This window comes from Mesoplodon bidens, assembly GCF_964165515.1.
Source record: "Mesoplodon bidens genome assembly, chromosome: 16".
NCBI classification, from domain to species: domain Eukaryota; kingdom Metazoa; phylum Chordata; class Mammalia; order Artiodactyla; family Ziphiidae; genus Mesoplodon; species Mesoplodon bidens.
This window is the reverse complement of record NC_138173.1, coordinates 39,542,431-39,569,362: the sequence shown is the minus strand read 5'-3', so window position 1 is coordinate 39,569,362 and position 26,932 is coordinate 39,542,431.

The following is a 26,932-nucleotide window of genomic DNA, read 5'->3' as shown; positions in this document are numbered from 1 at the left end:
ATGAAAAGACATCAGTGAATGTTTGTGGAATATTTGTGAGCCTGAATTCCATACAGATTTCCCACTCTCTAGAGAAATATAAGCCCCAGGAAGGTGGGAGAGTCATGTGTGCGCTCTGGCTACCAGGCAGCATGCTGCGGTTATGTAGTGAATGTCGAACAAAAAGAAAACTCCTCCAAAGGATGGCTCTAATTATTTCTCAAATTGTGTATATCCGCACTTAACTCTGATTTTGTCCATAGAAAGAAATACACGATTTAATCTCTTCCTTACTTTTCTTAAACTACTCACCCACTGATCAAGTTGGAATTTCAGAGTGCTAATATTCCAACTTCCTCCTTTGAAGCTTTGGACAAATCACATAAATCCTACAGCATCATTCGGCAAATGTAGACTGTGAAACCACTACATTCACTGAAAAGGCTGGAATGATGTACAAGGTAGGTGTCAGCTTTAGAAGCTTTATCAGCCCCATCTCAGATGTGAGGGATGCAGGGCAGGAAGATGTGCAGAGGAGGGGGTGGCAAATTATTAGAATGTAATGTGATCACGTGCTAAATGAAAGGAATGAGTTTCCTGAAGAGGAGGTGACATTTGAGTCCTGAAGGATGAGTGGACTTATTTCACCGGGGATGGGCATTTCATAGTGGGTATGCAAGCACACATGGGTGGGAAATAGCACCTGGCAAAGCGATAGTTTTGGAGTGATCGGCGTAGTGCATGATGGGAAAGGAGATCTGGATGTTACTTTGCATCTAGATCACAAAAGGCCACAGTGGCTCTAACCAGAGAAAGTCAATGGGTTCATAGTGGTGGAAAGGCTCAAAGTTATACTTTTGTGAAGCAAATTCTGGAGAATTTCTTGAGACTGGGTAGAGAGCCACTGGGAGGAGGGAAGCCACCAAGGACACCACTGCAATTGTATTGTAGGGACACCATGGTGTGAAACCTGGAGCCAGACTCCTTGGGCTCAAATCCCAACCCCATCATTTATTAGCTATGTGATTTTGGGCAGGTTACTTATTTGCTCTGTGCTTCAGTTTCGCCATCTATAAATTGTGGATAATACAAATCCATCTCAGGGGATTGCTAGGAGAATTAAGTGAGTTAATATTTTTTAAAATGCTTAAAATAGGGGCTTCCCTGGTGGTGCAGTGGTTGAGAATCTGCCTGCCAATGCAGGGGACTCGGGTTCGAGCCCTGGTCTGGGAAGATCCCACATGCCGCGGAGCGGCTAGGCCCGTGAGTCACAACTACTGAGCCTGTGCATCTGGAGCCTGCGCTCTGCAACGAGAGGCCGCAATAGTGAGAGGCCCGCGCACCACGATGAAGAGTGGCCCCCGCTTGCCGCAACTAGAGAAAGCCCTCGCACAGAAACGAAGACCCAACACAGCCAAAAATAAAGAAATAAATATTTTAAAAAAAAATGCTTAAAATAATGCTTGGTACATAGTATGTGTATTACTGGATAATTGTTAAGTGAAAATAAATAAATCTTAGTAAGAGTTACTGAAGATCAAGACCAAATAGGAAGGGCTGCCTGGAATTGAGAAATATTTATTTTTGAGGTACAATGTAAATGGTTTTTGTGACCAGTTGGACGTGGGAAATGTGGAGACAGGAAGCATGAAGTTATGGTGAGCAGATAGCCTCTGAAGTAACACAGCCCTGACACCCACGAGCAGGTGATTTAACATCGCTCTAAGCCTTATTTACCCTGTCTATGAAATCAGGCTGCTGCTGCACTGAAACCTTATATGGCTGTTTTAATGCTTAAATCAGAAAATGTGTCTAAAATCCTTAGTACATTGCCCGAAAGCTTGTAAGTTCTCAATATATATTACTTATGTTACTCTGTGTCAAAGTTAAAAATGTATAGAAAGGGAGAGAAAGAGAGAGAGAGATTGGTGGGGAGAGAGGGAGAGAAAATGACTGATGGTGTCATCTGCTAAGATGGTGTGCATGGCGTTGAAGAAATGGAGGAAAGACAGTGAATTCCATTTTGAACAAAAAAGTTTGAGATACCTGCAGGATGTTGTGTGAGATAGCTAGTTGGAGAATGGCTCTGGAGCTCCTGTGAGAGGTTTTGAAATTGTCAGTACTTAAGTCTTGGGACCTGATACAATCACTCATAGAGAGTAGAGGGAGAAAAGAACAAGACAGCATTTCTGCAGACCCCAACATTCAAGGGTTAGCTTGCTGGAGGAGGTGCCAGCAAGGGAGACCAAGCATATAATTGTATTCCAAAAACAGATACAGTGATAGATGTGTCCTGTAATACTGTGAAAGTTGGACATCTAGTATGAGAATGGTCTGTCTGAAGGGTTATTAACAGCACTTTCACATTCGTTACCTCTTTTAATGCTCTTATCAACCCTTCCTCAGTCATTAAACTGAAGCTCAGGTTTTCAAATGGCAGAGCTAAGACTTGAAAGCTGGTCTTTCTGCTCCAAATCCAATGCTCTTTCAACTGTCCCCAGCTTATACAAAAACAAAAACAAACAAAAAACACAAAACAACTCCAAACAAAAACAAAACAAACCAAGTGAAATGTAGAGTTGAGCTATTTTGTTCTTGTAATTCTTGAGGCTAGATGAGATTCTTTGATCCTCTACTTATCAGTCTCTTTAATCCCACCAATGACTGGAAATCTCTGATGGCAGCAGCTCCTCGGCACAGCCCTGGAGACTTGGAAGAGCAGCCCTGGGGAGTCAGAGAGCTGAGAAATTGGCCTCTTCCTCGGGACAGGTTAGAGAGAGGAAGGATGGAGTGCAGAGGTTCTTTCAGGAATCCTGAAGGTGGCTGGGATTTTTTTTTTTTTTTGCACCCATCTTGCCCCAGATGAGGGACAAATGTTGGTTTCTTCATCATTTCTATCCATTTCTCCTTCACTGGATGAGAAGACCTGGACTTCTCATTGAACCAGTCTCTTTTTAAAGTCTAGTTCTGCCATTTGCCAGCCATGTGACTTTGAGAATGTCACTTAATTCTTAAAAGACCCAGTTTCATTTCCCAGGACATGAGTCTAGTAATATCTTCCTAGGGGAAGAATTATTTGTGTTCGGCAAATAATTGAGGATCAGTAAAATTGTTTGAGCCTTGATTGAGATTAACATCCTTTATTGGCTGCCCATCTGGGATAAGCACTACTGCATCTTAACTGGGCTAGAAAGCCCTGTGAGGCCTAGACTCTACCTTTCACTCCAGCGTCCTCTTGCCACATGGACCTCCTATGCCCTCATCCCCATCCCTCCTCACCATGTACCCTCTTACCATAGGGCCTTTGCATATACTGCTCCCTCTGTCTAGAATATTCCTTCCTCCCCTTCTTGGCAACTTAACTCCTACCCACCTTTGAGAACTCAGTTCATGTGTCCCTACTCCAGAGAAGCCTTCTCTGACTTCTAGACTAAGTCGACCCCTGTAGACTTCTCCCTCATTGCACTTATTCAGGTACAATTTTCCCATTGATTTTGTGGTTTTCAGTTCAGGTCTGGGAAGGCTGAAATCTAGTCTGTTTTTGTTATCTTTGAATTCTTAGTCATTGGTGCACTGGCTGTCACATAGTAGATTCTCAATATTTGTTGACTGAATGCATGAGGTACTGTACACAAAATGCTAGACAATTGTACATGTTCAATCAATTTTCCGTTGGTTTCACAGCTCCCAGAAGTGTGTCAGAGGCCTCTTGTGACTGCAAAGCTCTGGACTCTTCTGGAAGATAATATTGTGTTATGAAGTTATTCTGGCATTTAGAGTTGTACTGAAATGAATTTTAATCTCAGCTTTGTTTACTAACTGAACAAATTTTGTAATCTCTCTGACCTTCACTTTCTTCATCTACAGAATGGGACAGTAATCCCTTGCAGGGCTATTGCTGATAGTCATTCAAATATTTATGGAGGACCTTCTGTGTGCCAGGCACTGTTCTGGGCACTCAAAATACAGCAGTGAACAACACTGATAAAAATAGCTGCCCATATTTTGGTAGGGAAGACAGAAAATAAGGCAAATTAGTAAAATATTTATGTGTTTGATGGTGATAAATGCTAGGAAGCAAAATGTAGCAGGAAGGAAGTGTACAATTTGAGAAAGTGATATTTAAGTGAAGAAATGAAGAAAGTGAGAGGGCATTTTAGGCAGAGGGAAGATAAGTGCAAAGGTCTTGAAGGAGAAGTGTGCTTGGCACAATCGAGAAATAGAGAGTAGGGCCATCTAGCTGGATGGAGAGGAGTTAATATGCAGGGCAGGGGCTACGGAAATAGTAATCAATGAGGTCTGAAAAGTGACAAGGGCCAGATCATGTAGGGTTTTATGGGTCACTGTGAGGTTGATTGAGGAGAGTTCTGGATAGAGGAGTGATATGTATTTTAATGGATCACTTTGTCTGCTATGTTCAGAATGGACTGTAGGGACACAAGGGAATTACCAGGGAGAACAGTTAGATGAGAGATGCTGGTGGCTTGAATCAGAACAGTAGCAGTGGAAGTGGGAAGGAGTGGTTGGATTCTGTATGTATTTTTAAGGTAGAGCTGATTTGCTAATGGCTCGGATGTGGGGAATGAAGAATGAGGGGACTCAAAGGTGAATTCTTAATAACAAGAAGAATGGAAATGTTATTTACTGAGATGGGAAGATTTAGGGAGAAGTCAGTTTTGCACATGGAATGGGAATCAGTACTTCATTTTTGGACATCTTAAATTTAAGATGCCAAGTAGAGGTATCCAATGACAGTTGGATATATAAGTCTGGAGTTTGTGAGAGAGGTCTGGAATAGAAATAAAAGTTTGGGAATCATCTGCAGAGAGGTGGTATTTAAGACCATGAGACTGGATGAGAACAATATCCAGTCTAATGTTGTTAAGTACAGATTTAAAAACAGAGAGATTAGATCCAAATACTGACATTTAGAGGTTGGGATGGTAGGCGATGCCAGCAGAGGAGTCTGGTAGGCAGGGAGGTAGGAGGAAAATCCAGTGTGTGAGTGTGGTATCTTGTAAGTCAAAAATGAGGGAAGGTGGGGGAGGGATGGATTGGGAGTTTAGGATTAGCAAATGCAAACTATTATATATAGAATGCATAAACAAGTTCCTATTGTATAGCACAGGGGGCTATATTAAATATCCTATAATAAACCATAATGGAAAAGAATATGAAAAAAGAATGTATAAATATGTATAACTGTATCACTTTGCTATACAGCAGAAATTAACACAGCATTGTAAATCAACTACACTTCAATAAAATAAATTTTAAAAAATGAGGGGAGTGTTCAAGGGGGAGGGTATGACCCATTAGAGCCAAATGCTACTGGAAAGTCAAGTAAGATGAAACCTGAGAATTAACCATTGGAATTAGCAGTGTGAAGGCTAATGGTTTTGTTGTTATATGCATTTATGTGTGTAATAGAGGAAGAAAAAAAACTGAGCCATAATGACCTTCTAAGAAGGCTGTCTTTCATTGAAGGGAAGTCCCTTTGGGTCAGCTGAGTCTGGATTAATATATGCAAGTGTGTTCCTGGAGTCTTAGGTAGTAGGATCTGAGGTGAACCAGACCGTTTTCATTATGGAGTGAAAGGGATTTGTATTGGGGATTTGGCTGGGGTGGCCTGGAAGGAAAGAGATGAGGAGGAGGGTTGAAAGAGTGTGGGAGGATGATGGGAGGATGATCTGAGGCTGAGTTTGTAAGGAGGACCACCAAAAAAATCCTGATGGTCAGGAGCCTTGAGGAACTGAATGATAGTGTTTAAATTAGGTAGTGAATTGCTAGAATGAAACCATCTCACCTCTGGCTGAATCTTTGATCAAGTCTATCATACACACCTTTTAAGAGTGTGACTCTTTTTCTTTGGGGTAGAAACTGAGGGAGGGATTGCATTTCATGCTTGAGTTAATGAGAGGTGGACCACATGCGGGGTGGAGAAAGATGATCCATAAACTGGTTGAGTGCAGCAGGGACAGGGATTCAGAGCTGCAGATGACAATGGGGACACCATCCTTGCCTCTGGAAATTTGCAGGAAAATTTTCAAGGAGGGATTTGGACTTCTCCAGAGTGTGGAATGGGAGGCTTGAGGTGATCTTACCTATCCGACAATATCCAGGGACATCTGTATTTCAACTTATAAGGCACCAGGCATATAACAGAGTCTATATAAATGTTACTTCCTCTCGTCTATCTCAGCTCCTTTCTATCTAAATTATGCAGATTTTCCAGATATTTTATTCACTAACCACTACGGTTAACTACTCAAAATGGTGCTAGTTGCAGTAGGCACTGTACAGTAGAAGATAAGACAAGGACTTTGTTTTCCAGATGCTTGAAGTTGTGATGTGGAGGCGAAGCTACTGCAAGGCAAGTGGGATGCAAGGGCTCAGTGGCATGCTTCAGACTATCAGAGCTGTGGAGTGGCTGGCTTAGTTGTTGTCCTGTCTGTTTTTAGCTTTCCAAATTTTCAAGTACTCTCACAACAGGGCAGTGAATTCAACTGGACAATATTCAAGTTGGATAATATTCAACTTCTCTCTCAATAGGGCAATGAATTAGTCGATGGAAGTAATACTGTAACAAGCAGCTCCCAACTTTCAGTGACTAATCTAATGAAGATTCATTTATGGCTTAAGTCCCAGTCCAATGTGGATCAGCTGGAGTTGGGGGCTCTGCTCCATGCTGTCACTCAGGGACTCAGACCCTTTCTTTCTAGTGGCTCCTCTGTCCCTTCAGCACTCTGGGTCCTCTGCATCTGGTTGGCCAACAAATGAAGAAAGAATGTGTGAAGGGTCCCTTGATGTCAGTTATCTCCATCCAATAGTGGAACATGACTTCCATTCATGTGTCAATGATGAATGCTGCTCATGTGGCGTCACTTTCATACAAGGGAGGCGGAACATGTGGTTTAGCTGAATAGTCAGGAAGGGGAAGTGGGTCTAGTGAACACCCAAATTTTAGATAACCTCTGCCATAGGCCAGAAAGGGGAAAATAGCATAACTATATAGAGGATTTTTAAAACAGAATGTCAAACGCTGGATACAGAAAAAATTTTTTTCAACACAGTTTACTTCATAGGAGACAAATTAAGAACACAAATGAGATGGTAAAGGCATTAAATCTACTTTATAGGTCAGTGCCTGATGTTAAAGGATCCCATCTAGCCACTTTCATTAACATTTTAGCATTTATTTATAGACATATTTTGTGCCTGTCTAGGTGGTAAAAGCAGCCTTTTCTAAATAACCTACTGGACCAAGCACTTTTAGCATTGGATGAACACTGGGGAAGCTGTAGTTCCTTAAGACAAATTTGGGAGTTTTGAGGGAATTTTCAGTATAAACTTTCTATAGGAAAATGGAACTTGAGCATGGGAAAGGATAGAGTAAGGGTAAGGGCATGTGTTTTTCCCTCCTTTTTAGGGGATAGATCAGGTATTTAATTCAATCCAAGGGATAATTTTCAAGCACAAACCCAGTGCTACTGTGGATATAAAAATGAACAATTCTTATTTCTAATCTTGACAAGAGAATGATCATTATGAATAACATACAAATAAGAGGCTTTAGAGTTGGCCAAGATAGCATGGTTAGCCAAACTTTTTCATCCTCAAGCAAAATGTAAGGCATCTTTCTACTTTCTGTGACTGAGCCAGACTATTTGAGGAGAAGCACGAGCAGACACTGTAATAAGATAGGTGAGCAGGAGATGAATTTTACAGATGGTTTATAAACCACACATACAGTTTTCAAAAGAATACGGACATCTTGGGGTATATTTCTGTTGTGTATTGTTCATATGCCCTTGCTTGAAAGTGTATCACCCATACAACCTTGAAATTTGAGATTTCTTTTAATTAACTTCCTCATGAACCTTATCACCAGGTTCAGTGTGATTTTTTTTTTCTTGATATGCTCCCTCTTTAGCCTGAGGCTGCCTACAGGAGGCCGTGTCCCAACGTTCCCATAAAAATGGCTTCCACATTCCACATCCCAATTACTCTGAAGGACCTGCCCAAGATGCCTATAAAACCATACTACAGTCTACACCACCTTCTAACTAATATTCTACATGTGTTTTTGATCATTGAATCAGATTTTCAAAAGTCAGAATGGTTTTCCACGTGGAGTTTGAGTAAACATATAAACCTTTGTTATTTATATACATGGTTCAAAAAATAATAAATGAGGCCAAAGTTGGAGAAGGAGCATTGGATTTAGAGTTGGTTGGGCTCAATTCTCAGTTCAGCCACTTATTCTCAGAGTGACATTGGGAAGGTTAGCTAATCTTTTTGAGTCTCAGTTTCCTGATTTGTAGTTACCTCCAGGGTTGTTGTGAGATGTACATGAGCGAATGCATGCCAAGGGGTCACATAGGGAGGTGCTTATAGTAGATGCTCAGGAGATAAACTTGCCCTTTGTTAGGTACTTTTAGGTGCAAGAAAGAAACACATTCCAGTCAAACCATTATTGGGAGTACTTTTAGTTACAAGTGACAGGAAGCTTAAACCAAACTGATTTAAATAATATAAGAAATGTATTGGCTCATTTAGCTGGAAATTCCAGAAGTGGGATATCAGGCATGGTTTGATCCAGATTCAGAATGTTGTCAGGGTTGCAGGTCTGTTTTTCTGTGGCCCTCCTCCATGTTTTGGCTTTATCCTTCAGTTGGCTTCTCTCATGTCACATAGCTGCCTGCTGCCCCAGGGCATATTTTCTTCATTCACATCCAAGGGGAAAGAAAGCCTTCTCTTGTCCCAGACACCACACAGCAGTTATAAACTTCTCTCTGGTTGGGCCAGTTTAGGTCATGGGCCCATCACTGAACCTGTCTACAACTGTGACTAGGCAAATATGATTCCTTGATTGGCTTAGGTCAATCAGGGCTAACTTCTGAAGCTGGGAGGTGGAGTTAAATCTTCTCAAACCACAAAACTGAGTAATTTCTTGTCTTATTAGGAATGAAGGAGAGAAGTGGACATTGAGGAGACAATCATTGACAAATTCACTCCTTGAATTTCTCCTTTCTTCCCATACAGACATCTTCAAAAGTTTGTGCCTGCATGAATCATACATATCTTTTCATCAAAGGGAAACCCCTCAAGCTTCGTCTTGAGCTCCAAATCTAGGATGTGTGGCTGACGTGTCATCATCTAGGTCAGTTTTTGGATGGAACTCTTCACAGTCTAGTAACTCACAGTTAAATAAAATTATCCACTCCTGTGGAAGAGCCTGCAAATAGTCCATATTACCCAATCTCCCAATCCTTCCCTTAGTTATAAATTCCTGAATTTTAACTGGGCATATGGCTACCCAGCTAGATGCTACACTTCCCAGCCTTCTTTGCATTGAGATGTGACCATAAATCCAAATTCTCAACAATGGAAAGTGAGCAAGTGTCATATGTGCAACTTCCCCATCACATCCTTAAAATATATTATTTGTCCTCTATTTCCTCTCAGCCTCCCTTCCTGACAGCAAGAATGCCATGTGGTGGTGAGCCAACCAGGCAGAGGAGCAAAACAACTAAGGGAGAGATTCTCAAAGAGCATCAGCGTGGCCTGGGAGCCCATTAGAAATGCATATTTGGGGTCCCACTCAGACCCACTGATTCAGAAACTATGGGACCAGAAATCTCTGCTTTAACAAGCTCTCCAGGTTATTCTGATACATAACTAAGTTTGAGAACCATGGCCAGGGTTGACTTTTTCCCCCCACGCCCCAACATTTGCTGATATTTTTGACTGTCACAATATGGGGGGGGGGAGGAGATCATGCTACTGGCATATAGTGCGTAGAGGACAGGAGCACAATGGTTGTGTGTAAGGACATGTTGTACAATGCACTAGGCAGTCCTCTACAGCAAAGATTTATGTGGTCTCAAATGGCAACAGTGCTGAGGGTGAGAACCGCTGTTCTAGAATGGAGTTATCCTGTAGTCTAATGAAATAGAAGCATTATGGGTCCCTGTTTAACCCTGAGGAGCAGACTGCCTACTTGCCCAGGACTGCACTCCTTCATCTACCTCTGTACTGTCCAACATGTTATCCACTTGCCCCATGCGGCTTTTGAGCACTTCAAGTTGACTAGTCTTAATTGAGATGGGTTATAAATAAGTACCAAAAAAGAATGTAAGATACCTTTATGTCTTATACTGACTACATGTTGAAATGATAATATTTTGGCTCTATTAGGCTCAATGAAAAAAAATTAATTTCACCTGTTTCTTTTTTTCAATGTGGCTGCTGGCTAATTTTAAATTACAAATGTGATTTGCATTCTATTTCTATTGGATAATGTTGCTCTTTACTGGTATATGAAAGAGAAAGAAACTTCTGGGTTTTTCTGAGGCACTGTATGTTTAGGTCTTTTTGTTGTGACTACTAAGCCTAGACCTCTTAATACAGCATGTTAAATGTAAAATGGTGGAGGAGAACTGCAAGAAAACTTTCATTTGAAGAAGTGGACAATAAGAAAATAATACCTAGCATTTGCTGGTTCATTGCGTATATCACAACCTGCTTGACAGGGTCAGTGCCTGCCTTGGCAATGCAGTGAGTTCTTTGGTCAGCCAAATGGGCAAACCCTGGCTGTGCTCTCTGGAAGGATCTCCCTCGTTCATTGCCTTTCTTCACTTATCTGAGATGGATATTGGTGCATATGCCGTTTCTGGGATCTGTACTTCTTTGGAGCTCATTACCTTTTGGTGCAAATTTTGGGGGCCGGTGCCTGGGAATTGCCTTATGAGTAGAGTAGTCACAGGCTGTTGTCAGCCAAGTTTGTGTTTCTTGGGTTGAAACAAATTCCTTAAAAACTTAGAAGGCTTCCTGTCTATTTGCCTCCTATCAGTTCCATGAGCTGGTAATCAAAGCCAGAGTTCTTGTCTAGCCATCACTGAGTCTGGGAATTTCTGTCTCTTAGCAACAGGCTTCTGTGCTCTGCCCTGCCAAGATGACCAGGGATGAGCGCTTGGCCAGAATTCAACCATCCATGACTGTCTAGGAGCCTGTGAGGAAGCCAGTCCAAGGGGTCTGCCCCGCAGAGATTGTTGGTATTGCGTGGTGAACTGGCAAATTACAAGGATCCTCCCTGTGAGTTTCTGTTCAAGGTGTACAGGGAGTCAGTTGGTCAGCAGTGGCAGAAACAGAGGTGGCAGAAGCCAAGAGGTGGTGGGGTCACTGCAGTGACCAAGCACTCGAATAGGAAACAGTAGCCCCCCGCTGCTGAGGGGCAACAAGGTCAATAGGCACGAGAGTTGTTTATATCTGAATAAGGCTCCCATTTCTGAATACAGTTCTGCGTGCTCTAAAGCCTGGTGTTGTGGCCAGGGTGGTGGGTTTCATGACTGAGAGCAGAGAGACCTCTCTCTGTAAGGAATCACTTATAAGATCCTTTCTTGGCCTGCACAATATCACCCCATGTTAGCATCTCAGTCATGGATCCCTGCCATGTGTCTGAAGTGCACCCTGTACCCGATGGGTATTTGTCAGGCACTCTGGGTCCCCTCCCTTTGAAATTGACAGAATACAACTCTCTTCTCAGATTTGTGAGTAGACTTTCCTGGCAGAATAATGAGCCCCGCTTGCCATTAATCTTAATAAGCTTTGGGGCTAACAAAATCCATGTTCCCAAGGTCAGAATGATTCTTAAGTGGACTTTGGGAAACATTTGAACCTTTTTGTCACTCAGACTAAAGAATTAAAACACATTTCTGGAATTTTTTTCTGGGGTTACTAGGAAGCCAGAGTGAGGTGTGGCTACCTTTGTGTATTTTTCTTTACAAAAACCTTGACATCAGGAGACACAGGCCCTTCTTAGCTCTGGTTTGTATTTGTATTTCCATATAGTGCAGGTTCTCAATGAATAGTTCTAGGAAAAAAAAGAAGTGGCATAATTATGGACCAAGGAAAGTAAAAATACTTTTATGAAACAAAAAGATTAAAACTGAAGAAACAAGAATGACACTGATATGCTACCCTGGTTCTAACTCAGGCAGCTTGTTACTGGCTTTGTGTTAGATTCTCAGACTAAATTCTTCTAATGTAAAACAGTGCATGGCAACCAAACTCCCCATTTTCTCCCAGGTAGAGTGACATAGTAGGAGATGTCACTTTGAATACTCCCCAGTGAGGAAGAAAGATGACAGATTCCACTGAAGCATGATTCAAAGATGCAGGAAATGGATACGATACATGGTGTCGTTTAGGTTTAAAATAAGGGTACTTGAGTGTTCACTGTTACTTGCAATAAATATATTAGATTTAAGCCCCAGTTTGAACCTGACCATAACTGGACCCTTAGCTATCTGGTTTAAATGACTGGTAACATGAGGCATTTCATAATTTCTGGTCCATCAGTTGCGATCATGTCCCAATTAACATTCCAGGACCTAGGTTTAGCCAACCTACATGGAAAATTTGAAGGAGAACATATTTGGATAGCCCGTGCCTTCAGTATGGTGTTCGACATGTTGTAGATGTTGTAGTTTGTAATGTTTTCTTGCTTTTTTGGTTTTTGCTTGTTTGCAGGGTTGGACTGGTGGATGTCATCTATATTTTCCTTCTTTCATAATAACCTGGGCTGGAGAGACCTTCAAGATGGCAGAGGAGTAAGACATGGAGTTCATCTTCCTCCCCACAAATACATCAGAAATACATCTCTGTGTGGAATAACTCCTACAGCACACCTGTTGAACACTGGCAGAAGACCTCAGATTTCCCAAAAGGTGAGAAAATCCCCCACATACCTGGGTAGCACAAAAGGAAAAAGAAAAAACAGAGACAAAAGAATAGGGACAGGACCAGCAAGCACCTCTGGGAGGGAGCTGTGAAGGAGAAAATGTTTCCACACACTAGGAACCCCTTCACTGATGGAGACAGGGTTGGGGGGAAGCTTCGGAGCCATGGAAGAGAGCACAGCAACAGGAATGCAGAGGGCAAAGCAGAGAGTTTCCTGCACAGAGGATTGGAGCCGACCAGCACTCACCAGCCTGACGGGTTTGTCTGCTCACCCGCCGGGGCGGGCAGGGGCTGGGAGCTGAGGCTCGTGCTTTGGAGGTCAGATCCCAGGGAGAGGACTGGGGTTGGCTGCATGAACACAGCCTGAAGGGGGCTAGTGTGCCACAGCTAGCCGGGAAAAAGTCTGGACCTTCCTAAGAGGCAAGAGACCATTGTTTCGGGGTGTGTGAGGAGAGGGGATTCACAGCACCACCTAAACGAGCTCCAGAGATGGGCACAAGCCATGGTTGTCAGCGTGGACATCAGGGACGGACATGAGATGCTAAGGCTGCTGCTGCAGCTGCCAAGAAGCCTGTGTGCAAGCACAGGTGACTATCCACACCTCCACTCCTGGGAGCCTGTGCAGCCCGCCACTGCCAGGGTCCTGTGCTCCACGGACAACTTCCCTGGGAGAATGCACGGCACGCCTCAGGCTGTTGCAACATCATGCTGGCCTCTGCCACCGCAAGCTCACCCCACATTCAGTACCCCTCCTGAGTGAGCCAGAGCCCCCTAATCAGCTTCTCCTTTAACCCCATCCTGTCCAGACAGGGAACAGATGCCCTCAGGTGACCTACATGAAGAGGCAGGGCCAAATCCAAAGTTGAACCCCAGGAGCTGTGTGAACAAAGAAGAGAAAGGGAAATCTCTCCCAGCAGCCTCAGGAGCAGCGGATTAAACATCCACAATCAACTTGATGTACCCTACATCTGTGGAATACCTGAATAGGCAACGAATCATCCCAAAATGGAGGTGGTGGACTTTGGGAGCAACTGTAGACTTGGGGTTTGCTTTCTGCATTGGATTTGTTTTAGGTTTTATGTTTTTCTTAGTTTACTATTTAGAGTTTATTATCACTGGTAGATTTGTTTATTGATTTGGTTGCTCTCTTACTTTATATATATATAATATATATATATATATAAAATATATATATTTATTTATTTATTTATTTATTTTCCTTTTTCTCTTTTTGTGAGTGAGTATGTGTATGCTTCTTTGTATGATTTTGCCTGTATAGCTTTGCTTTTACCATTTCTCCTAGAGTTCTCTCTGTCCTTTTTTCATTTTTTTTTTTTTTTGAGTATAGTCTTTAGCACTTGTTATCATTGGTGGATTTGTTTTTTGGTTTGGCTGCTCTCTTCTTTCCTTCCTAACCTTTTTTTCCTTTTTAATATTTTTTATTTTTACTAATTAAACATATTTTATTTTAATAACTTTCTTTTCTTTCCTTTGCTTTTTTTCTTTCAACTTTTCTCCCTTTTCTTCTGAGCCATGTGACTGACAGGGTATTCACATTCTGCCCAGGTGTCAGGCCTGTGCCTCTGAGGTGGAAGAGCCAAGTTCAGGACATTCGTCCACCAGAGACTTCCCAGCTCCATGTAATATCAAATGGTGAAAGCTCTCCCAGAGATCTCCATCTCAATGCTAAGATCCAGCTCCACTCAACGACCAGCAAGCTACAGTGCTAGACACCCTAGGCCAATCAACTAGAAAGACAGGAACACGACCCCATCCATTAGCAGAAAGGCTGTCTAAAATCATAATAAGGTCACAGACATCCCAAAACACACCACCTGCCCACAAGAAAGACAAGATCTGCCTCATCCACCAGAACACAGGCACCAGTCCCCTCCACCAGGAAGCCTACACAACCCACTGAACCAAACTTAGCCACTGGGGCAGACACCAAAAACAATGGGAACTACAAACCTGCACCTGTGAAAAGGAGACCCAAAACACAGTAAGATAAGCAAAATGAGAAGACAGAGAAACACACAGCAGATGAAGGAGCAAGGTAAAAACCCACCAGACCAAAAAAAAATGAAGAGGAAATAGGCAGTCTACTTGAAAAAGAATTCAGGATAATGATAGTAAGGATGATCTAAAATCTTGGATATAGAATGGAGAAAATACAAGAAACATTTAATAAGGACATAGAAGAACTAAAGAGCAAACAAACAATGATGAACAACACAATAAATGAAATTAAAAATTCTCTAGAAGGAATCAATAGCAGAATAACTGTGGCAGAAGACTGGATAAGTGACCTGGAAGATAACAGTGGAAATAACTACCACAGAGCAGAATAAAGAAAAAAGAATGAAAAGAATTGAGGACAGTCTCAGAGACTTCTGGGGCAACATTAAAAGCACCAACATTCAAATTATAGGGATCAAAGAAGAAGAAGAGAAAAAGAAAGGGTCTGAGAAAATATTTGAAGAGGTTATAGATGAAAACTTCCCTAATATGGGAAAGGAAATTGTACCTCAAGTACAGGAAATGCAGAGAGACCCATACAGGATAAATCAAGGAGAAACACACCAAGACACATATTAATCAAACTATCAAAAATTAAATACAAAGAAAAAATATTAAAAGAAGCAAGGGAAAAACAACAAATAACATACAAGGGAATCACCATAAGGTTAACAGCTGATCTTTCAGCAGAAATTCTGCAACCAAGAAGGGAGTGCAGGACATATTTAAAGTGCTGAAAGGGAAAAACCTACAACCAAGATTACTCTAACCAGAAAGGATCTCATTCATATTCAGCAGAGAAATTAAAATCTTTACAGACAAGAAAAAGCTAGGAGAATTCAGCACCACCAAACCAGCATTACAACAAATGCTAAAGGAACTCCTCTAGGAAGGAAACACAAGAGAAGGAAAGGACCTACAATAACAAACCCAAAACAATTAAGAAAATGGTAATAGGAACATACATATTGATAGTTACCTTAAATGTAAATGGATTAAATACTCCAACCAAAAGACATAGACTGGCTCAATGGACACAAAAACAAGACCCATATATATGCTGTCTACAAGAGACCCACTTCAGATCTAGGGACACATACAGACTGAAAGTGAGGGGTTGGAAAAAGATATTCCATGCAAATGGAAATCAAAAGAAAGTTGGAGTAGCAATTCTCATATCAGACAAAATAGACTTTAAAGCAGAGAGTATTAAAAGGGACAAGGAAGGACACTACAAAATGATCAAGGGATCAATCCAAGAAGAAGATAAAACAATTGTAAATATTTATGCACCCAACATAGGAGCACCTCAATACATAAGGCAAATGTTAATGGCCATAAAAGGGGAAATCGACAGTAACACAATCAGAGTAGGGGATTTTAACACCCCACTTTCACCAATGGACCGATCACCCAAAATGAAAATAAATAAGGAAACACAAGCTTTAAATGACACATTAAACAAGATGGACTTAATTGATATTTATAGGACATTCCATCCAAAAACAACAGAAGACACTTTCTTCTCAAGTGCTCATGGAACATTTTCCAGGACAGATCATACCTTGGGTCACAAATGAAACCTTGGTAAATTTAAGAAAATTGAAATTGTATCAAGTATCTTTTCCGACCACAACACTATGAGACTAGACATCAATTACAGGAAAAAATCTGTAAAAAATACAAACATATGGAGGCTAAACAATACACTACTAATTAACCAAGAGATTACTGAAGAAATCAAAGAGGAAATCAAAATATACCTAGATATAAATGACAATGAAAACATGATGATCCAAAACCTATGGGATGTAACAAAAGCAGTTCTAAGAGGGAAGTTTATAGCAATACAATCCTACCTCAAGAAACAGGAAACACCTCAAATAAACAAACTAACCTTACAACTAAAGCAATTAGAGAAAAAAGAACAAAAAATCCCCAAAGTTAGCAGAAGGAAATAAATCATAAAGATCAGATCAGAAATAAATGAAAAAGAAATGAAGGAAACAATAGCAAAGATCAATAAAACTAAAAGCTGGTTTTTTGAGAAGGTAAACAAAATTGATCAACCAGTAGCCTGACTCATCAAGAAAAAAAGGGAGAAGACTCAAATCAATAGAATTAGAAACGAAAAAGGAGAAGTAACAACTGACACTGCAAAAATTCAAAAGATCATGAGCGATTACTACAAGCAACAGTATGCCAATAAAATGGACAACCTGGAAGAAATGCACAAATTCTTAGAAAAACACAACTGTTGGAGACTGAACCAGGAAGAAATAGAAAATATAAACAGACCAATCACAAGCACTGAAATCGAGACTGTGAATAAAAATCTTCCAATAAACAAAAGCCCAGGACCTGATGGCTTCACAGGCGAATTCTATCAAACATTTAGAGAATAGCTAAAACCTATCCTTCTCAGACTCTTCCAAAATATAGCAGAGGGAGGAACACTCCCAAACTCATTCTACAAGGCCACCATCACCCTGATAACAAAATCAGACAAAGATGTCATAATGAAAGAAAACTACAGGCCAATATCACTGATGAATATAGATGCAAAAATCCTCAACATAATACTAGCAAATAGAATCCAACAGCACATTAAAAGGATCATACACCATGATCAAGTGGGGTTTATTCCAGGAATGCAAGGATTCTTCAATATATGCAAATCATTCAATGTGATAAACCATATTAACAAACTGAAGGAGAAAAACCATATGATCATATCAATACATGCAGAAAAATCTTTTGAACAATTCAACACCGATTTATGGTAAAAACCCTCCAGAAAGTAAGCATAGAGGGAACTTATCTCAATATAATAAAGGCCATATATGACAAACCCACAGCCAACATCGTACTCAATGGTGAAAAACTGAAACCATTTCTTCTAAGATCAGGAACAAGACAAGGTTGTCCACTCTCACCACTATTATTCAACATAGTTTTGGAAGTTTTAGCCATGACAATCAGAGAAGAAAAAGAAGTAGAATGAATCCAAATCGGAACAGAAGTAATAAAGCTGTCACTGTTTGCAGATGACAAGATACTAGACATAGAGAATCCTAAAGATGCTACCAGAAAACTACTAGAGCTAATCAATGAATTTGGTAAAGTAGCAGGATACAAAATTAATGGACAGAAATCCCCTGCATTCCTATACACTCATGATGAAAAATTTGAAAGAGAAATTAAAGAAACACTCCCATTTACCAGTGCAACAAATAGAATAAAATACCTAGGAAGAAACCTACTTAAGGAGACAAAAGACCTGTATGCAGAAAACTATAAGACATTGATGAAAGAAATTAAAGATGATACAAATGGATGGAGAGATATACCATGTTCTTGGATTGAAAGAATCAACATTGTGAAAATGACTCTACTACCCAAAGCAATATACAGATTTAATGCAATCCTTATCAAACTACCACTGGCATTTTTCACAGAACTAGAACAAAAAATTTCACAATTTGTATGGAAACACAGAAGACCCCAAATAGCCAAAGCAATCGTGAGAAACAAAAATGGAGCTGGAGGAATCAGGCTCCCAGACTTCAGACTATACTACAAAGCTACAGTAGGGCTTACCTGGTGGCGCAGTTGTTGGGAGTCCGCCTGCCGATGCAGGGGACACGGGTTCATGCCCCGGTCTGGGAAGATCCCGCATGCTGCGGAGCGGCTGGTCCCGTAAGCCATGGCTGCTGAGCCTGCGCGTCCAGAGTCTGTGCTCCACAATGGGAGAGGCCACAACAGTGAGAGGCCCGCGTACCGCAAAAAAAAAAAAAAAGGCTACAGTAATCAAGACAGTATGGTACTGGCACAAAAACAGAAATATAGATCAATGGAACAGGATAGAAAACCCAGAGATACACCCACACACATATGGTCACTTTACCTTTCATAAAGGAGGCAGGAGTATACAATGGAGAAAATACAGCCTCTTCAATAAGTGATGCTGGGAAAACTGGACAGCTACATGTAAAAGAATGAAATTAGAACACTCTCATACCATACACAAAAATAAACTCAAAATGGATTAAAGACCCAAATGTAAGTTCAGACACTATAAAACACTTAGAGGAAAGCATAGGCAGAACACTCTATGGCATAAATCACAGCAAGATCCTTTTTGACCCACCTCCTAGAGAAATGGAAATAAAACAAAAATAAACAATTGGGACCTAATGAAACTTAAAAGCTTTTGCACAGCAAAGGAAACCATAAACAAGAAGAAAAGACAACCCTCAGAATGGGAGGAAATATTTGCAAATGAAGCAACTGACAAAGGATTAATCTCTAAAATTTACAAGTAGCTCATGAAGCTCAATATCAGAAAAACAAACAACCCAATTCAAAAATGGGCAGAAGTCCTAAATAGACATTTCTCCATAGAAGATATACAGATTGCCAACAAACACATGAAAGGATGCTCAACATCACTAATCATTAGAGAATGCAAATCAAAACTTCAATGAGGTATCACCTCACACCAGTCAGAATGGCCATCATCAAAAAAATCTACAATAAATGCTGGAGAGGGTGTGGAGAAAAGGAAACCCTCTTGCACTGTTGGTGGGAATGTAAATTGATACAGTCACTATGGAGAACAGTATGGAGGTCCCTTAAAAAACTAAAAGTAGAATTACCATATGACCCAGCAGTCCCACTACTGGGCATATACCCTGAGAAAACCATAATTCAAAAATTATCATGTACCAAAATGTTCATTGCAGCTCTATTTACAATAGCCAGGACATGGAAGCAACCTAAGTGTCCATCAACAGATGAATGGATAAAGATGTGGCACATATATACAATGGAATATTACTCAGCCATAAAAAGAAACGAAATTGAGTTATTTGTAGTGAGGTCGATGGACCTAGAGTCTGTCATACAGAGTGAAGTAAGTCAGAAGGAGAAAAACAAATACCGTAGGGTAACACATATATATGGAATCTAAAAAAAACCCAAGAAAGTTTCTGAAGAACCTAGGGGCAGGACAAGAATAAAGACGCAGACATAGAGAATGTACTTGAGGACACGGGGAGGGGGAAGGGTAAGTTGGGACGAAGTGAGAGAGTGGCATGGACATATATACAGTGCCAAATGTAAAATAGATAGCTAGTGGGAAGCAGCTGCATAGCACAGGGAGATCAGCTCGGTGCTTTGTGACCAACTAGAGGGGATGGATAGGGAGGATGGAAGGGAGGTGCAAGAGGGAGGAGATACGGGGCTATATGTATATGTATAGCCGGTTCACTTTGTTATAAAGCAGAAACTAACACACCATTGTAAAGCAATTATACTCCAATAAAGATGTTTAAAAAAAATAACCTGGGCTGTATACATTTACTTTCCAAAGTTGCTCTCTCTGTATAATGCAAGAGAAAACTCTTCTTTAGGGTGCTTCACTTCCATGCCTGAGGGAGAAGTGAGATTCTCTGCAGCTTCATCAGGAAACCCCATGCCACACACTCCTCACTCCTTCAGTATGAATCCAGTCTACTCCTTTGGGGCCCACTGTCCCTCTCATGGAAAGCTGGTAGGTTTTCTTAAACTTGAACTCATCACAAGGCTACATATCTACCACTGTGTACAATAGCCAAAACACGGAAGCAACCTAAGTGTCCATCAACAGAGGAATGGATAAAGAAGATGTGGTACATATATACAATGGAATATTACTCAGCCATAAAAAAGAATGAAATAATGCTGTTTGCAGCAACATGGATGGACCTAGAGATTATCATACTAAGTGAAGTAAGTCAGACGGAGAAATACAAATATTATATCCCTTAGATGTGGAATCTAAAAAATAGTACAAATGAACTTATTTACAAAACAGAAACAGACTGACAGACATAGAAAACAAACTTATGGCTACCAAAAGGGAAAGGGGGGAGGGATCAATTGGGAGTATGGGATTAACAAATGCACACTACCATATTTATAATAGATAAGTAACAAGGATTTACTGTAGGTAACACAGGGAACTATATTCAATACCTTGTAATAAACTATAATTGAAAAGAATAGAAAAAACAATATAAATATATGCATATATATATAACTGAATCACTTTGCTGTACACCTGAAACTAACACAATATTGTAAATCAACTATAATTCAATAAAAATGTATGGGGGAGAATTCACTGGTGGTCCAGTGGTTAAGACTCCGAGCTTCCAGTGCAGGGTGTGCAGGTTTGATCCCTGGTTGGGGAACTAAGATCCCACATGCTGCGTGGTGCAGCCAAATAAATAAAGAAAAAACTTTTAAAAAAATTAAAAAAAATTAAAATAAAAAGGGGGGGCTATGTGTCTAAGTGACTCGAAAGAGAAACATCGAAAGGATTCTAATACTCCATCCAGAAAGATCATTCAGACAGGGTCAATCCGGGTGAGCTTTCCCCAGCAACAGTGATTAAAGTGGCCAAAGCTAGACTTGAGAAGAGGTAAGTATTGCCAGTGGTTGACTTGGCCTGAGAATTCATAACCCTGCAAGGCTGCAGAAAGTGATCCTGATTCAACTAAAAAACAATATGTTTTAAAAAAGAGTAGCTTCCTCCCTCAGTCTCTGGGTCCACTGTGAGCCATGTTCTCAGGGTAAATGCACAGCACACAGGATCTGAGGGCATAAGATTTTGGTTCTATGACAGGCTTGTCCAAAAGTATAGTCCCGAATTTCCAACTTTCACTGAATACACTCGATTGTTGCAGAATCGACTACTAAATCTCATGCCGTTCCTTGACTTCTAAACTAATTTTAGGCCTGGGTTCATCCACTGGATTATCTGTATGTTAAAAGAGAGCTAAAACCTGGAAGGTCAAGGATTTTAGGTTTACAGGGATGAATTCAGGTGGGAGGGGTTGGTATATCTGGTCATGGAAGAATACACTAAACAGGATTAAAGTAAAATTGCAAATTGGACATTTAAATGAAATGTCCAATAGCACTTGTGTTCCTTTGGGTCTAAAATGGGATGGGAGAGGGCCTGTGGTTTCTAGGATGCATCTCATCTCTGGATGTGGTTTGACAATCATCCTCAGCTGGTGGCTATGTTCTAATGCGTGTCTTGCATGTTTGTGTGGCTTCTTCATTTGTCACTGGAAAGCTTCTCTGTAGGTTCATACGTGTCTCTGGCTTTTCTGCATGCCATTTTGGAAATGAGATGAAGATACTTGTTTGTCTGCATGAGACTTCTTTCCTGATGCCTGACCAGCTACTTACTAGCTCCAATGGGAACAAGAGGTGGAGGATGCAGACAGATATTTGCTTGCCCACATGAAACCTTCTGAATGCAACTCATATTATAATCAGATCTCCAACTTCCATGCCACAGAGTCTAGATGGATGGTATGGGAAAGGAAAAAGACACTCCCCCCCCCATTTTTCCCAGCATCAGGTAGAGTCAGACACATATCTCACTTTCATCAAAGTAGGTAACTGATACCCCTGCATTTAGACAAATGCATCTAGAGAGACAAGAACTTCCATCTACTTCTAAAATAATATTAGTGATGACCATATATAATTGTCTCTGTCTTCCAAATAATGATCAGAACATCATGATGTGTTTTGTACAGACATCCCAGAAACAGATATAGTTCCTTTTATTTGGCTGTCAAAGGATATGTAATAACCCATAAGCTGCTAACTTCTCCTCTTACCCACAGGAGATGAATGGGGAAAAAAGACTTCTGAGCTATAGGTAGAAAAAAAGAAAAGCATTCGTTTCCTTTTCTTTCTCTAGCCTCTGATGAATTAGGGTACAGATATGAGTAAACATGAACAAGAGACTACTCGTTGCTTATTCCAACATCTATTCTCACTTCCTTCTTAGAAAAAGAACCTGATGTTTAGCGAGTCACATTGCCTCCAAGTTAAAGGGATATATTTTCAAGCCTCTTTTATAGCTAGGTACAGTCATATGATTAGTTTCTAGCCAATAACATATAAGCAAAATATTGTGTGGGACTTCTAGGAGCTCTCTTTAAAAGAGAGAGCATGTACCCCTCTTTCCCTCCTTTTTCCATCCTGTTGACTGGAACTCACATGTTATGGCTGGAGCTCCAGCAGACATTTTGGACCATGAAGACAGTGGAGAAGGGAACTTGAAGAAGCGTGGGTCCTTGTTGTAGGTCAGCTCTGATTTGACGCATTTCCAGTCTTCTTTTACATGAGAGAGAAATAATCTTGTGTAAGTCACTGTATGTGTGTAATTTTACACACTGTGTGTAAAATCTAAGGCTGACTGTTACACTGTGAACAGGGAAAGAGTGAGTGACATGAGTTCTTGTTCTTGGGACTCAATGTCTGCTTGCAGCAATAACATTTTCCTGGAGCACACTTTTTTCCTGGGCAATATATAAGTTCTATGTGAGGCAGATACTCTCTCCTCACATGGGTCAAAACAGCAAATGCACGATTGTTTGTTTGGGCTCTGTGTGGTGCTTATGGGGGTCTGGGCTTTCTGTCTCGGGCTGGGGCACAGTCTTGTTTCCATGAGAGAAACACATGAAAGGGGTGTGGATATACTTTGGGCACTTCACAGGATGACTCCAGTACAATAGGTGTTTTTAAAGGTGCTGCTATTTTGAAATTTAGTCAGAACTACTGGTATGCTAGAGCTGGTTTGTGTTAGCTATGAGAGCATCTCTTCCCACCTCTATGCTCAGCGATGTCATGTTGGTAGCTTGAAATTGTCCTTGTTGGGAGTATTTACATCATGAAAATCAGCAAATGCTAAAAATCAGTCATCGTTGTTGTTTTCAGACATCCTGCTTATCAGCAGGCCACTAGCTAACACTGGACTAGTGTTCTAAAATGCTTCCTCCTTCTTGTTGAACTATCAGAGAAGAGTCTAGGGCATAATCGTTACTTACACAGTTCAGAGTTTATGAGCTACAAAATACTTTCCCAGACATTATATAATTTGAACATTATGACAACCCATGAAATAGGCTGGGCAAGTCGCATCATGTATAAGGGAGGGCTGAGATTTAGTGATGCACACAGCAAATGAGAAGTGAAATTGGTATCAGAAGCCCGTGCTGTTGTTTCTTATTTCTGCTCATTCCACAGGAATCAACTGGATTTTCCCAGGAACATAAGATAGGGAAGAAGATTAGGAAAATCCAGTTCTGAAGGGGAAGATGAATCAAGGAAGGTAGTCATTTTTTCATTTTCAATGTTATTTTTTCTAAAACAGGCCAGCTTGAAAGATAATGTACAAGGAATTAATGCGAGAGCTTGGAAAACTGTGCTTCTTGAGTATTAGTACTAAATGTAGTCCTTTATGAAGCTGTGGTGGGAATCTGTGTGCTATCAAGGAAACAGTATAAGTTTTGGAATCAAATGCCTCATGCCGGACCTGATCTTCTCATTTTACTGCTGTGACAACTTAGGCCAATCACTTAACTTCAGCATGCATCAGTTTTCTCATCTGTAAAATGGGTATAATGATGACCACTCAGGGCTTTGTGAGGATTAAATGAGATAACTATATAAAGCAAGAAGCACACAGTCTGGCACCTAGGGGATACTCATGAAATAAATTATGTCCCTCTTTGCTTTTAGATTTTGAGATAATAATTATCAAAAGTAAATCACGAGCTGTGATTCATACCTGTAGTTTTCTCAGAATCGATCAACATGTCTCTAATCTAAAACCATATATAGTATAAATGTCCCAGAAGAACTTCTGGGCATCCAAAGCCAGAACTAGCATTACAGCTTAGTGGGAAATTGAGAGTTCGGAGAAGAATTTTGTGAGAAAAGACCAGCAGTTTTTAATTTTGCTCTCTGTAGTACATTCTCTGCTGGCTTTTGAGACCAAAACCAAATCTGGCAGCAGCAGGCAATCATAGAGTTTTCATGTAATTTAATAATTTATCACAAAGAATATTCACTTGTAAGCAATGACTTGTTTTGGAATGATAGCAGCTGTCAGTTTGGAGGCCTTGTTTCTCCCCCCTGGGACAGAAGTCTGCCTTCCCCTTTGCTAACTCATGCAGGGTCACTGGGTTTGGAATCTGAGGCTGAATGTACTTTACAATGTGTTTATGCTTTGGTATGTGCATTATTTCATTTTTTCTTTGTGGTCATGAAATCCATGTTGCCAGATGCTGAAAATGCCTCTGTAAAGCCTGCCCCTGCTCTAGGAGAGGAAATAATCAAGCTCAGAGTTGCCATTGCACCTGAAACTTGGACCAGAAGAGGTACAAACGTACCCCTCAACCATGACAGACACACAACGTCCTGATGCTCCTCTGTGTCATCACTTTGATTTGCTTCAGCAAAAAAGAATCCTGAACCCTTTGCTTCTTGGAAACTCGGTTGCCAGAATGATTAGTACATCTGAAAGTTGTGATTATGTCTCTCCGGTGCCTTGGGAAATTCAATGTTTTGAGTTCCAGAGAGCAGACTGCCTGCTGGGAACCAAGCATTCAGGGTCCCATGAAAGCACTTGATACACTGTATCACTTTTTCACAACTTTACATCTGTTTCACAGAGAGCTAAAGGTCCCTGACTTCTCTTGGAGCTCCCCAGGGTCTCTTGAGAGCTTGGAAAGCTGTTGAGTAAATAAAGAGGGGATCTTGTCCATGAGCTGGAGGTCTTCTACTTCCAGCATCCATTTCCATTGCCTGCTTGTGTCATTTTCACTGGCAAGTTAGTCTTTCAAAGTTCACTCTCAGTGGCCACTTACTAACTGTAGCCAACCAGAAGACGTACGACATAGTCTACTGGGAAGTTGATTGAGAATTGAATTGTGTCCCTCCCACCAAAAAAAAAAAAAAAAAGAAAAGAAAAATTTAAGTCCTAACTCCCAGCACCTGTGAATATGATCTTATTTAGAATTAGAGTCTTTGAAGATGTAATCAAGTTAAGATGAGGTCATTAGAAAGGGCTCTCATCCAAGATGACTGGTGTCCTCATAAGAAGGGGGAAATTTGGACACAGGCACACAGGGTGAATGCCATGTGATAGCAGAGGCAGAGCTTGGAGTGATGCAGCTACGAGAAATGTCAAGGATTGATGCCCAGCATGAAACACTAAGAAGAGGAAAGGAAACTTTATCCCTTACAGGTCTCAGAGGGAGCAGAGAACTCTGCTGACACCTTGACCTCAGACGTTTAGTCTCCAGAAAGGTGAGACAATCAAATTCTGTTCTTTTAAGCCACTCTACTTCGGGTACCAAAGTCTGTGTTAGTTTTTTCCTAGGGCTGTCGTAACAGTGTATTACTGACTGGGTGGCTTAATTTTCCCTGTGTATCTTAAGGAGCAGAGAACCCCAGTGGAATTCAGCAAATCACATTCTCCCATCCCTTTAACACAAATCCCCATCCCTGCTCCTTTTCCCCCAACATCTTACGATGTTCTTCCCAACTCTGCTGCTGACACTGATTGCCTCATGTCACCACCACTCCAGGCAGAGGTGCTCAAGCTCCTGATTTCTTTTTGCCATCCATTGGCCCTCTACCAATGAGTAGCAATCATTTAACAGGAAGAATAACTTCCCAGTTGGGTGAATTCTCCATGAAATTCCTTCTGAGGGTTATGCTGATTTAACCAGACATCTTAAGAATTTTCTCAAGAAGCACAAAAGAAGTCTCTCAAACACTGTGATGGGCTAGAGGTGGTGCTGTATTTTTATTTCTGTTTCACAAAGGAAAAGATAAGTCAAGGGAGAGTCACCTACCCAAGTTCTCTCTCTTAGTAGTAACGCTTCAATCAGGTCTGGTGTTGCCCAGATTTTGTCTGAGGAGAAGGGAATTTTCCTTGCAGTCAAGAGACCATATGTGGTTTCTAGTAGGGAGACCCTTTTAATGGTTTATTTTTTGTTAACGGAATAGATCTTCTATACTGATAAATGTACACCTTTCCTTCAAGGAACTTCAAATGAGTTGTAAATTTGTGATGATGTTAAGCCAGCCCCTCTCATCCATTTCTTTCCCGTAAGTTGGGCTGCATTGGGCCCCCTTCCTTTGGTCTCTCCATATGCCATGAATGGTCTGTGAGAACCACATGGCACAGGGAGGCATGTGGTAAGTTTCCACTCCTGTTTCTCCTTAAATAGAAACTTTCAGCTGGTTCTCCCCTTCTGAAGTTTTACTCAACTTAATTTCAAATTGTTAAGCTGCAGTAAGCAATCTGGCGCACTTTAGAATGCATATA